The sequence below is a fragment of the Orcinus orca genome, chromosome 3 (genome assembly GCF_937001465.1).
Source record: "Orcinus orca chromosome 3, mOrcOrc1.1, whole genome shotgun sequence".
Lineage (NCBI taxonomy): Eukaryota > Metazoa > Chordata > Mammalia > Artiodactyla > Delphinidae > Orcinus > Orcinus orca.
Genome location: NC_064561.1, coordinates 171,631,567 through 171,646,030, shown reverse-complemented (window position 1 = coordinate 171,646,030; position 14,464 = coordinate 171,631,567). Strand labels below are relative to the sequence as shown.

Genomic DNA, 14,464 nt, shown 5'->3' with positions numbered 1-14,464 from the left:
AGTGCTGACAAGCTGACTTGGCAAAGAGAGTGTCCTAGACGGGCTTCTGTGCTTCCTGGTGGGTCTACGCTTAGCGCTGGTGTCTGGGAGTGACGTCATTGCCTTCAGTGGAACCAAGTTTATATCTACACATAGTCGATCCTCCAAAAGTACTTGTTGAATTAATGAATCTAAAGAAAGTTCCCTATGAGCCTGAATCTCTGCCTCTCGGGTGTTCATCTAGCAACAGGAGTCCTTATGGAATTTGTTCCGAAGAGTTTACCAGTAATAAACAAGTCCAGTCAACAGCTCCCGGCTATGATGAATCTTGGTCCTGACATTGGACACTCTGCTGCTAGTGACAGAGTAAGAGAATGTCAGCTCTGAGTGTCAACTCTATCCTGTACCTGTCAACCCACTCACCTCACAAGTGGAAGAGAAAAGGATTAAGGTTGCAACATAACCTCCCCTGGGAAGAAGCATCACTGTTGCTTTTTGGTAGCCTGACCTTGCCCTGAGCTGGTAAATGAGAATTGCAATTTGTCTAATGCATAACCAGTTCCCATGTAATCTCGGCAAAATGTCAAAGGGAGTTTTGAGACTTTCTCAGCATCACTTTGGTGATTAAAGAATATTCTCTCTTTGGGTAACAACACATTTTATGGGGTTAGTTGCCTCTCGCCTCAGGGCAATGTATTCCAACCCTTCGCCTCCGCTCCCTAACATAATGTTGACTCCTTGGATAAAAATGCAAGGAACTTCTGTTGAATGAGCTAACTGCTGGAAATATGATGACTGCAGCTGAAAGAAATGAGGTGTGTACCACAGACCACACAAAACAATGAAAGCAATTTAAAGGCAAAATGTACAGAGTAACTAGGAACAATTTGCAATATCAAAAGCATATGAGTGGCCTGCTGCTTTGGGTGATGCTCTGCAGACCTTGGTGTTCTCCCAGCCTGGTCCAGGAGACTCTCTTCATGAGACCTGGACAGCTAGCAACTTCCATCTTCAAAATCAGCCTTTCTGGTGCCCGAAGACCGTGGCCACTCTGACTGGTGCCGGTGTGGTCTGTGCTCGGGGTGAGCGTGGTCCGTGCGGCGTTTCCTGTTCTCACCCCTGCGCCGCTGCAGCTCGGGCCTTGCCTGACGCAGCCCGACCATGGCTTCAGCTGTGGAGGAGCTACAGAAAGATCTAGAAGAGGTGAAGGTGCTGCTGGAAAAAGCCACTAGAAAAAGAGTACGTGATGCCCTGACAGCTGAAAAATCCAAGATTGAGACAGAAATCAAGACCAAGAGGCAGCAGAAGTCACAGAGGAAAGCAGAGCTTCTGGAAAGTGAAAAGCCTGCCACTGTGGTTGCTTCTATTACGACAGAGAGACAGTGAAAATCAGCAATTATGGATGGGATCAGTCAGATAAGTTTGTGAAAATCTACATGACCTTAACTGGAGTTCATCAAGTCCCCGCTGAGAATGTGCAGGTGCATTTCACAGAGAGGTCATTTGATCTTTTGGTAAAGAATCTAAATGGGAAGAGTTACTCCATGATTACGAACAATCTCTTGTAACCCATCTCTGTGGAAGGCAGTTAAAAAAAGATCAAGACAGATACAGTTCTTATCTTATGCAGGAAGAAAGCGGAAAACACACCGTAGGTCTACCTGACTCAGGTTGAAAAAGAATGCAAAGAGAAAGAAAAGCCCTCCTACGACACTGAAACAGATCCTAGTGAGGGATTAATGAATGTTCTAAAGAAAATTTATGAAGATGGAGGTGATGATGTGAAGCGAACCATTAATAAAGTCTGGGTGGAATCAAGAGAGAAACAAGCCAAAGGAGATACAGAATTCTGAGATTTTAAAGTCTTTTTGGGAGCTGTGATGTGGATATATTGATGTTTCCAATAAGGAAATGTTGGTGAGCTGCGCACATAAATTTGACATATAACTAACTACTTACACAGTCTAAGTAAAGGCAATGAATTCTCCATTTCCTACTGGACGATTCATTTAAATAAAATATGCTTATTAAACACTCCCTCCAAAGATGGTTTCCTTAGTAACTGGGTCATTTTATTCAAGAAAAGGGTAATGTTGTATTCTAGTGTGAAATGTGAAGAAGCAATGTAAAGAAGCCTAATGAAAATGCCACATTGTGTGTATTATCGTTCAGCTAAGAGGTAGAAACAAAAGTTATTGTTTGCCTTTCAGTTCCTGACATCAGCTCCCACCAATGTAAGAATAAAAATAAAATGTGAATTTTTGCATTAAAAAAAAAATCAGCCTATCTGGCCAGCCCTAGAGGGTCAAGTCAGCCATTAGGAACCGGAACTTTCCAACGCGGTCCATTTCCTGCTGATTCAGAAGAGGGGCAAAAGCAAGGACAACCTGCAGTTGATTAAGCACCCTGTGATCTGTGTTTTTCCTTCCGGTTTGATTCCCTCCCTGTTGCCCTTTTAATGAAACACTTTGTTGAGCAAGAGCTCCATCTATGGGAGAAATCAGTTGTATTGATTGTACCCTTAACATCACCAAGATTATAATTTATTTACACTAGACCAGTGATTTTCAAGTGGGGGTGATTTTGCCCCCCAGGGGACTTTTTTGGCAATGTCTGGAGACATTTTTTGTTGTCATAACTGGGGTTGCAACTGGCATCTAGCGGTTAGAGGGCAGGGATACTGCTAAACATTCTGCAATGCACAGGATACCCACCCCCCATAACAAAACATTTCCCGCCCTAATAACAAGGTGGAGAAATTCTGCCTGAGAACAAGAGAATTGGTGAAATTTATGCTTACAGATGGGTTCCCCAGGCAAAATATTAATTTTTGATTGAAATCTTTTCATATTCCCTACCACTACTTTAAGCTTCTCATTTCCCCACCTTTTGTTATTGCCCATGGATTTGTCAAACTCTTTCACCCTAAGGTGTTAATGGCTTGGTTCATTAATCTGCATCTGGTCTATTTGAGAAAGGGAACTAGAGGGAGAGGACAATACTCAAGGCAAAGAAATGAATCTGTAACAGTAGAGTTTTAGGGACTGCTCCCTAAATGGGATCAATACTTTGGGTTCAACCTATCCTTGTGGCTGATTAAGTAAATAAAACTCTATCCCCTCGTGTTCAAACCACTGTAGTTGACATTATAGTTGTAAAAGTCCTCATGGTATGAATACAATGCTGAGAAAGAGTTCAGTTTTCTTGGATTCTCCACTCAACACGTGCTGATCAGCAGGTCACCGTTCAGTTTACTACGTGGGGTTTTGAAGAACTAAATACTAAAGGTCAGCTTCTGAGAGATTTTCCTTTTGTCCACAGAGAAGCACATGTACCCCTAGAGTTTATGATAGAGCAGATTTTTATAAAAATACAGCCTTGGGCCAGACTTTTCTGTCCTCTGAGCACTCCTCATTGCAGACTATGAATAAAACATTGAAGCCTCATGCTTCAGGACTGTCATAACCTCAAGTGCTTTGAGAGACCAACCCCTGCCCCACAGAGAGGAATCTTTGTACCACCTGTAGAACCTACCTATCCTATTCCAGGGAACCCTAATCTAGCCATGCTACCTGCAAGAAAAGCAAGGATAAGCCCATGAGCCTAAAAACATGAGTCATCTCTCTTCATCTACATGGGTTTGTCTCTCTCCTCCCCTCTCTAATGACTCAGCATTAAATTCATCTCATCAACCAATGAGCACGTACAGTGGACAGCATGGGAATGCAGAGATAAATGAGAGCGTCCCATTCGATGAGATGTCCAAGCAAGGCTGTTGTTCCTGCATTCCCTGACTCCAGAACACTTTTCCATTTTGGCATCTGGCCCTGGATGTTGCTGTTCAAGGAAAAACAGGCATCCTTGAAAGTTACCTGTCCATCTATTTGGTCATTAGCAACAACAGACTAAGCATTAAACCCTGGAAGTCACTAAGATCTTGCCCAGGTTTTCTACACAATATCTAGATTTCTACACTGTGACTGTACTAAGCAAAGAATATAGTGAGAAGTATTAGCGCATCCTAAAAGTTTATATTAAATGAGTAATGATTTAATAACTTTCTTCTTCAAGTGCCATCAGTAAGAAATTGTACAGTTTTATGGGATGCGATTTATTGGTAATGAAGATTGCCACGGTGCAGCCAGTTTGCCTCATAATTTTTGGGAAAGAAACAAGATTAAACAGAAATTTGAAGGGAAAAAATGAGTTGAGAAAAATTGGCAACAGGGCTCATGCAGTATTAATTGTAATTGAGAAAAGAGCATCCCTGCTGAATTTAGGGCACTTTTATATATCAATACTATGTGCACTTATAAAACAAATGTTCCCCAAACTATCTGATGTCTGATCATTGCTTTTAGTCAAATGGATCTGATGAGTAGTGAATATTAAAATGATATTCTCAGTAATTGTAAGAATATAAGGTAGAGAAGATAATAATGCCACATCTACAAGCCAGCATCAACTGTGAAAGGTGCTGGGTTGTTCTCTTCCCAAGTAGGACTTGGTGAGATGGTTGGAGGAGTGTGGGATGATGGGGGAAATGAACATAAGTGGTATGTAAATAAAGTAAAATATTGCAACATTTTAGCTTCTTAGTTCCAAGAAGAAAAACTTTCCAGAATATTGGACACTCATTCTAGGATCTAAATATAGTGAACAAAGAAGAAGAAAACAGCTGGCCAGGACTCCATCTACTCCTAACAGATCAGTATACAGCAGTTCAAAAATCTAGGATTATAGGGTTTGCGAAAGATGAAAAGTCTGAGTTATATACTCAGATTTGTGTGTAATGATATTATTTGCTAGTCAAAATGCTGCTGAATTTTGGTTTGCTAGTTCACTTCTTTTTGCGGTACAGAAAAAATGTGTTTTAAAAAATATTAATATTATATCTACATTGGGCTTATATTACTAAGAATATGTAATTGCTTTTGTTACCAATAAATCAAGGTTAATAGTTAAGCAGTTTGGGGCAATTGCTCAGATTTCTCATGTTCCATTTGAAAAGGGAGGTTATTAAATCATCACCCATTTGTTACAAATTTATAAAGCACTACAGTTTCAGTGACGTACCCTGCATACTTCAAACCCAGAAGACCAGATTTTCTACTCAGCCTCTTTCAAGAGCAGCATGGATGGATCAAGGTTCTAAGAAACTATGGGCTTTACAATCATTTCTGCAGACCTCTGAGGTTAGAAGAAGGCAAGGATCATCTGACCGCCCTCACAAGGTCAAGGCAGCCATGAGGAGCCAGAGTCTCCAGGGCTGACCATTTTCTGCAGGTCCAAACTCCATGCTGTGTCTTAATTATGTTAACTCTAATGTATCCAACAAGAGTCTGTCTAACTGAAGATTTGAAGACTTCCTAAAGTTGTTCATTCTATTTGGGGACAGATTGAACTATTAAAAGCACTGTTTTTTTTACATTGATCTCAAATGTTTACATTCTAGTAATTTTCATAGGCAACATTGATCCTAGACTACCCCAAGGCCAAATTAAAAAATTGTGTGCATGTGTGTGTGTGTGCGTGTGTCTGTGTGTGTGTGTGTGCGTGAGTGTGCCTGTGTGTGTGTGTGCCTGTGTGTGCATGTGTCTGTGTGTGTGTGCGTGCGTGTGCCTGTGTGCGTGTGTCTGTGTGTGTGTGCGTGCGTGTGCCTGTGTCTGTGTGCATGTGTCTGTGTGTGTGTTCATGAGTCTTGTGTGTGTGCGCGTGTATCTGTGTGTGTCTGTGCATGCGTGCGTGTGTCATGTGTGTGTGCACATGTGTGTGCATCCGTGCGTCTCTGTGTGTGCATGTATCTGCATGTGTGTGTCTTGTGTGTGTGTGTCTGTGTGTCTTGTGTGTGCATGTGTGTGCGTGTGTGTGTGTGTGTGTGTGTGTGATAACACTCGCTGCTCTGGAGACAACCCTTGCAGTATCTTTGGACAATAGGCAAGTGTCATAGTCCATGTCCCCACTCCTTACCTTGAGACTTTTCTCAATGGGCTAAGTGACAACATTTCTTTATATAACTTAGAACCAAATCTCCTCTGTAACTTAGGATCAACTTTGATAACACGTTGGTTCCTGTGTTCTCAACATAACTTGTCTTTGTCCATATGCATTTAAAGTTTGACATCCGTAATAGCAGCAATAGCCCAGCAGGCTTCTTATCTAGTAAAGCAGATATGTTACTTCTTCTTTCATTCATTTTTTTAAAAACATTTTATTGGAGTATAATTGCTTTACAGTGGTGTATTAGTTTCTGCTTTATAACAAAATGAATCAGTTATACCTATACATATGTCTCCATATCTCTTCCCTCTTGTGTCTCCCTCCCTCCCACCCTCCCTATGCCACCCCTCTAGGCGGTCACAAAGCACCAAGATGATCTCCCTGTGTTATGCGGCTGCTTCCCATTAGCTATCTACCTTAAGTTTGGTAGTGTATATATGTCCATGTCTCTCTCTCGCTTTGTCACACCTTACCCTTCCCCCTCCCCATATCCTCAAGTCCATTCTCTAGTAGGTTTGAGTCCTTATTCCCATCTGACCCCTAGGTTCTTCATGACTGCTTTCTTTTTTTTTTTTTTTTTAGATTACATATGTATGGGTTAGCATACGGTATTTGTTTTACTCTTTCTGACTTAACTTCACTCTGTATGACAGTCTCTAGGTCCATCCACCTCATTACAAATAACTCAATTTCGATTCTTTTTATGGCTGAGTAATATTCCATTGTATATATGTGCCACATCTTCTTTATCCATTAATCTGTTGATGGACACTTAGGTTGCTTCCATCTCCTGGCTATTGTAAATAGAGTTGCAATGAACATTTTGGTACATGACTCTTTTTGAATTATGGTTTTCTCAGGGTATATGCCCAGTAGTGGGATTGCTGGAACATATGGTAGTTCTATTTTTAGTTTTTTAAGGAACCTCCATACTGTTCTCCATAGTGGCTGTATCAATTTACATTCCCACAAGCAGTGCAAGAAGGTTCCCTTTTCTCCACACCCTCTCCACCATTTATTGTTTGTAGAGTTTTTGATGAGCAGTGTGAGATGATATCTCATTGTAGTTTTGATTTGCAGTTCTCTAATGATTAATAATGTTGAGCATTCTTTCACATGTTTGTTGTCAATCTGTATATCTTCTTTGGAGAAATGTCTATTTAGGTCTTCTGCCCATTTCTGGATTGGGTTTTTTGTTTTTTTGATTTTGAGCTGCATGAGCTGCTTATAAATTTTGGAGATTAATCCTTTGTCAGTTGCTTCATTTGCAACTATTTTCTCCCAATCTGAGGGTTGTCTTTTGGTCTTGTTTATGGTTTCCTTTGCTGCGCAAAAGCTTTTAAGTTTCATTAGATCCCATTTGTTTATTTTTGCTTTTATTTCCATTTCTCTAGGAGGTGGGTCAAAACGGATCTTGCTGTGATTCATGTCATAGAGTGTTCTGCCTATGTTTTCCTCTAAGAGTTTGATAGTGTCTGGCCTTACATTTAGGTCTTGAATCCATTTTGAGTTTATTTTTGTGTGTGGTGTTAGTAGTGTTCTAACTTCATTCTTTTACATGCAGCTGTCCAGTTTTCCCAGCACCACTTATTGAAGAGACTGTCTTTTCTCCATTGTATATTCTTGCCTCCTGTATCAAAGATAAGGTGACCATATGTGCATGGGTTTATGTCTGGGCTTTCTTTCCTGTTCCATTGATCTATATTTCTGTTCTTGTGCCAGTACCATACTGTTTTGATTACTGTAACTTTGTAGTATAGACTGAGGTCAGGGAACCTGATTTCACCAGCTCCGTTTTTCTTTCTCAAGATTGCTTTGGCTATTTGGGGTCTTTTGTGTTTCCATACAAATTGTGAAATTTTTTGTTCTAGTTCTGTGAAAAATGCCAGTGGTAGTTTGATAGGTATTGCATTGAATCTGTAGATTTCTTTGAGTAGTATAGTCAATTTCACAATGTTGATTCTCCCAAACTCATCTTTGAGGCCACCATCACTCTGATACCAAAACCAGACAAAATGTCACAGAGAAAGAAAACTACAGGCCAATATCACTGATGAACATAGATGCAAAAATCCTCAACAAAATACTAGCAAAAAGAATCCAATAGCACATTAAAAGGATCATACACCGTGATCAAGTGGGGTTTATCCCAGGAATGCAAGAATTCTTCAATATACGCAAATCAATCAATGTGATACACCATATTAAAAAATTGAAGGAGAAAAACCATATGATCATCTCAATACATGCAGAGAAAGCTTTCGACAAAATTCAACACCCATTTATGATAAAAACCCTGCAGAAAGTAGGCATAGAGGGAACTTTCCTCAACATAATAAAGGCCATATATGACAAACCCCACAGCCAACATCATCCTCAATGGTGAAAAACTGAAACCATTTCCACTAAGATCAGGAGCAAGACAAGGATGTCCACTCTTACCACTCTTATTCAACATAGTTTTGGAAGTTTTAGCCACAGCAATCAGAGAAGAAAAAGAAATAAAAGGAATCCAAATTGGAAAAGAAGAAGTAAAGCTGTCACTGTTTGCAGATGACATGATACTATTCATAGAGAATCCTAAAGATGCTACCAGAAAACTACTAGAGCTAATCAATGAATTTGGTAAAGTAGCAGGATACAAAGTTAATGCACAGAAATCTCTTGCATTCCTATACACTAATGATGAAAAATCTGAAAGTGAAATTAAGAAAACACTCCCATTTACCATAGCAACACAAAGAGTAAAATATCTAGGAATAAACCTACCTAAGGAGATGAAAGACCTGTATACAGAAAACTATAAGACACTGATGAAAGAGACTAAAGATGATACAAATAGATGGAGAGGTATACCATGTTCTTGAATTGGAAGAATCAACGTTGTGAAAATGACCATTCATATATATATATTTTTTCTTTTTTTGCAGTATGCAGACCTCTCACTGTTGTGGCCTCTCCCATTGTGGAGCACAGGCTCCGGACACGCAGGCTCAGCAGCCATGGCTCACGGGACCAGCCGCTCTGCAGCACGTGGGATCCTCCCAGACCGGGCACGAACCCGTGTCCCCCGCATCGGCAGGCGGACTCTCAACCACTGTGCCACCAGGGAAGCCCGACCATTCATATTTTTAATTCAACAAAATTTTACTGGGCAGCTGCTGGGTACTGGACACTATGCTGAGTGTAGGAGGTACAACAATGAACTACAAGTTACAGCCTCTGCGACAGTGAGACAGCTTTAGATGAATACACACAAATAGACATAAATTACTACTTTATATAAGTGAAATGAAGACAAAGACTTTAGGTGCTTTAAACAAGAATAACAAGATTAGGTTAGATTTTGAAGTCAAGAACATTTTCTCTAAAGAAGGGACATTGAATCTGAGACCAGAAAAGTGAATGAGATCATTGTTGTCATTGTGTCATAGTGTGTCATCATTAATAGATCCTACAGCCAAATTAATTTTGAAAGCAGCTATATCAACATGTGGACTCATTTTTGACCTTATATTCTCATGTTAAACATTTACTCATTCTTCAAAACATATTTATTGAGCACCTATTACCTTACAATAAATAAATACAAAGATACACAGGTACATATTTTAAACATACATGCTAAGCCCACATAAAACTCCCTCTGCAGGGGTGGGTATATATGCTAATGTAATTCCTGCTCTCGACGTCTCAAAAAACTCTTTAGACAAGCAGGGCAGTAGAAGATAAATTATCCCCTTAATAAGCCTTTCCAGGAATCTTGCCCAGGAAGAAAGTCAATCTCACTGGCTGCTAGTTGTCAAAATCTACCTTACTCATCTTGTTGCAAATTACATTAACATTTTCTCTCTTTTTAATCTTCTCACATTCATCATTGGTTTATTTCACTTTTAATCTTGGACCTCTAGAGCACAAGGCAACTTCTCTGTAAATTAGGATGTTTCTACTTCCAGACAAAAGAACTGCAAAATGGACACCCCGTGGTAGACCAGGTAGAAAAGAGGAACCCCTTCCTCTGGGCTTTCACAGTCCCACTGCAGGAATGATGGCCTGCCCATTAGCAGAGAGTTGGTTATGTTTCACCCCTTGCTAGACACCCTCCTTCTGCTACCCTTGTGCTCTGCCCCCACCCTAAGAAGCACCATTCCTTTTCGTCACAATACCTCAAAGATAGCAAAGATCACAGAAAACAATTTAGCATTTTTATTTGTAAGCTCTTTCTGTATAGCAGTCTGGAACACAGGCTTTGTCTTAAGTTTAATTTTTGCCCCTTGGAACAGGTCTTCTGACCTTTTCAAATCTGACCTCTATTGTATGTATAGTGATGATATTAATGAATAAGTACTCCAAAAGAACTTCTGTAAAGATTACATGAGATAATTCATATAAAGCACTTAGCACAATGCCTAGAACTTTGTAAGAATCCAATAAATCATAGCTATTATTACTTCTGGTCCCTGGAAGGAAACCGTCTAAGCCAAGAAAACAGAACAGCCAAAGTTTCATTTTCACTTACTCATACATCTTATATTTCAATCCCACCTACCAGTGAGGGTTCTCCATGTTTAAAATACAAGTAAACTGGAAAGAAAATAGCCATTGAGAGTTGTGACTTATATTATGCCACCCAGCAATATAATACCATTATACCAAGAATGCTCAAACTATAAATCCATCCCTTCTATGATTATTCTCTTCTAAAGACGATTAAGAAAGCCACGGTTACTTAGCCCATTTAGGCTGGTATAACAAAAATATCATAGACAGGGTGGCTTATAAACAACAGAAATCTATTTCTCACAGTTCTGGAGGCTGGGAAGTCCAAGATCAAGATACCAGCAGATCTGATGTCTGGTGAGAACCCACTTCCAGGTTCATAGAAGCCATCTTTCTCTGTGTCCTCACATGGCAGAAGGGGCAAGGGAGCTCTCTGGAGCCTCTTTTATAACGGCGTTAATCCCATTCATGAGGGCTCTGCCTTCATGACCTAATCATCTCCCAAAGGCTCCACCTCCAAATACCGTCATATCGAGGATTAGATTTCAACATAGGAATTTGGGCAGGGGACACATTCTATAGGCACAGTCTATAGCAAGTGTTTTAGTCTTATTGGCACAATTCTTAATTTGTGGGAATATAACCTTGCTTGCTCTGCATTTCCTTCTGTTTGGGGGCTGTATAATCAGAATTTGAGTTTTAGGAGATGCTCAACCCTCTAGAGCATTTCCCCATCCAATTCTCATAACAAGAATTTATCCATTTCCTTAAATCTAGATCCCACACTTACCAGCCTTTTCTTCCCAAACGTTCAAAAAATTTCCCAAGCAGTATAGGCATGTTCTTCAATGATTCTTCTGACTTCTTCCTCTGCAATTAAATTCTCTTTGTTCATCAGAGTTGAGGCCTTAGGAGCAATTCTCCTATTTGCTTCTCATCTCTTTGGAAAAGTCAAAGATTTTTGTAAGGAAAGTTGCTCAAGAATGTATCAGACATTCTACTTTCAGCCCAATGATATGCCAGCAGATGGTCCTGGGATTGAATTCTCAGAAAGAATCCTCCTCTGGCCCCAGTTGAGTGACCTGTGTCTATGAAACATCTTCCATTCCCTCCATCTAGTCAAGATACCTATGGTTTGCTCAAACAATAATAATTGTATTACTCTCTCCCTTTAGCCACCCCCATGCATTTTCTGACATGCTTCCATTTTTTGGTATTACAGATTTCCAAGCAGGTTATATATATTCTTCGTTGTCTTAGACATGATTGTTTTAGTAGAATTTGAACTAGGTTAGATATAAAAAAGAACCCAATTGGCTTTTGTAAACAAACCGCAGGAAGTGCAAGGATGCATAGAATCATGAGTTCAAATGCCATCAGAACTCTCTTTGGGTTTTACCTCTCCCTCTTTCAGCAGTGCTGGGATTCTGTAGTAAATTCTGTGACATGCTGCTTCCAGGACTAAAATGCTTATCCCCTCAATTGCCCTTAACTGTCAGCCATCTTCAGGAATTACCTTGACGAAAGAGTTACCGAGCACAAGTTCATGCCCACCTTTCAGGGCAACCCACATCCAATGACTAGTCTATGAGGTAGTATAAAGGCTTGATCTCTCACCCTACCTCAGGATAACTTTGAAGATCAATCCTCCTTTCAGAGCTCTCCACGTGGCCAGCCAAGACCTTCACTGAGGGTACATTCAGCTCGACATTTCCCGCTGTCTCGATTCTGCTTCCTTTCTTTTTTTTCCACTCTTGATCCCAAGAATACTGCCTGAAAAAGCTACAGCAAGCTAATCTCTGTCTCAGAATCTAACTTGCAACAGCTTCCCATCTTTCCATCTTTGACGAAAGGGACTTCTATTTGCCACCTCTATTTTAACAAATCCTGAAAAGGACTCTCATTGACCTTTAATACTGTCTAATTGTACGGCCTGGACTGCCCTTGGTGCCCAGTGCTACCATATAGGACAATAAAGCTCTGGACCAGTCACTATGGCCTGACGTCACACCCTGAGGTAGGTGTCCACCCTTACACCAATGTCTTTGTGCAGTGAGACAAAATGAGGTACCTCCCATTTGGATCTCAAGAGTTGGAGTAGAAAGAAATGATTTCCTAAAATAAGTGAAAAGAATAGACAGAAATTGCACTGGGAAGACCCATGGGACCCTGATACTCTTCTTCCTCCCTTTGTGTATCTCTGTTTCTGTTGAATAGATAGTCCCTTCCATCACCTTATTCCAATCTTGAGTCCTAGCAGAGTGTATGTGATCATGTCCCTGTATTCTCAAGTTCATGCTGTTTGTTACTAACAGCCATATGTTACCACTGAAACCTGTGACTACACATTGATTTTGTTATTCTTCAAAAGGTATGGAAATTTCACCTTATTAAATTACCCTAGTAAAGCAATATGTATTTTTTTCTGTTCCTTTTGGAGATTTTCTCCAAAAGTTTGCCTTACCCCAGAGTTACTTACAGACTCGTGTTGGTTCAGGCCCATGAATGTTTATTTGTAAATATGGTTTTATAACCATTGGTTATGATGTGTAGCCAGAATTAGGAAAGACTATCTTACTGCCTGCTGGTCCCAGATGGGTAATTATTATTGTAAATTCTGAACTATCCCCCAGTGTTTAACTGAATCATATCTTAAAACCTTTCCAAATAAATGTACGCAGGACCTAGGCACAATCCCTTAACTATCACCAGGGATATGACTGGGAAGACAGGTTTAAGTGTATTCTGGACATTGAAAGGACTCTGTCCACACAAAGGAGTCAGCTGGAAGCTGAAGGAAGTTTCAGGACTGAGCCAGGCATCATGTTCGCTGAACATTTAGACCTCGATGTGCTGACTGCTCCTTTCTAAAATCTAAAGGATCACCGAAGCCCAAAGAGTTCAAGATTGGCCCTAAACTTAAATGCAAGGGAAATAAAATTTTAATCTTTGTGCATCATTTCGCCAAATGGATATATTCTGCTAACTCATCCTAATTCTTTCGACCCATTATTAATACCTGTTAAATTATTTAAAAGTTAAATTTATTTTAGCAGATCTCAAAAGTATAATAAGGGGGATGTATATCTTATGTTAGAAATTTGGGGATTTGCTTCTGAAATTACATTGAATGAGACTAGCCCTGAGGAAAACAACAGAAAGAAAAAAGAAAATGCCACCAAAAACTTTAAAGCCCCCAATCTGCTTCTGATAGGTCAACTTTTCCAATAATAATAAAAATATTAAACAGCTCACATTTATAGAGTTCTTATTATATGTTAAGTACCATATAAAGTATTTCCCATGTGTTATTGCATTTTTCCTTTAAAACAATTCTGTGAGGTGGGTAGATCCTTTACTTAGCTCCATTTTGCATTTGAGAAATTAAATAAGTTGCCTAAGCACCCCCGAACTCCCAGTTATTTAATGGCAGGGGCAGGAATTGAAGTTGACCCCCAAAACAGGAGCCCTTAGCCACTGAGTTGGACTTCCTTTTGCGAACCCACGTGGTCATTTGCCAACTTTTCTAAAGGATTGCATACTTGAAGTGTTTTGTTCTGGGTTTGGAAGATTTTCAGATGTATTGATTAATAACTTGTTCATTAAAGTGGCCAAGATTTATTCTGCAGGCTGTGTGAAGCAGGTAAGAAGAGCAAGTTTCCTCGAATGGGTAGCTATTCACCAACTTTGTATAATATGTTCATGTTATGCTCATTGGACTATGACAATTAAAGTGAAATAAAGAACAATTTCTTGTCAGATTCTTTTTTCTTCTCTTTTTTGTTTATTGGTTTCATCCTTGAATTACAATAGATACTTAGATAAGTAATTTTAACGTTTTGAGGTTATGGATACCTTTGGGATGGGTGAAAGATATGAAATATTTTTCTAGAAAAATTCCTATATTCACATGCTTACAAAACCTATCTAAATTTTGGAAGATTTAGAAAAGCCCTAAAAGAACTCATCTGTGGAGTCTTAAGAA

General features: G+C 39.7%; 1 pseudogene; it reads left to right on the top strand.

The window, feature by feature from the left end:
* The first annotated feature begins 1,049 nt into the window (after positions 1 to 1,049).
* LOC101281002 (calcyclin-binding protein-like) lies at positions 1,050 to 1,833 on the top strand (annotated as a pseudogene).
* The last annotated feature ends 12,631 nt before the right edge of the window (positions 1,834 to 14,464 follow it).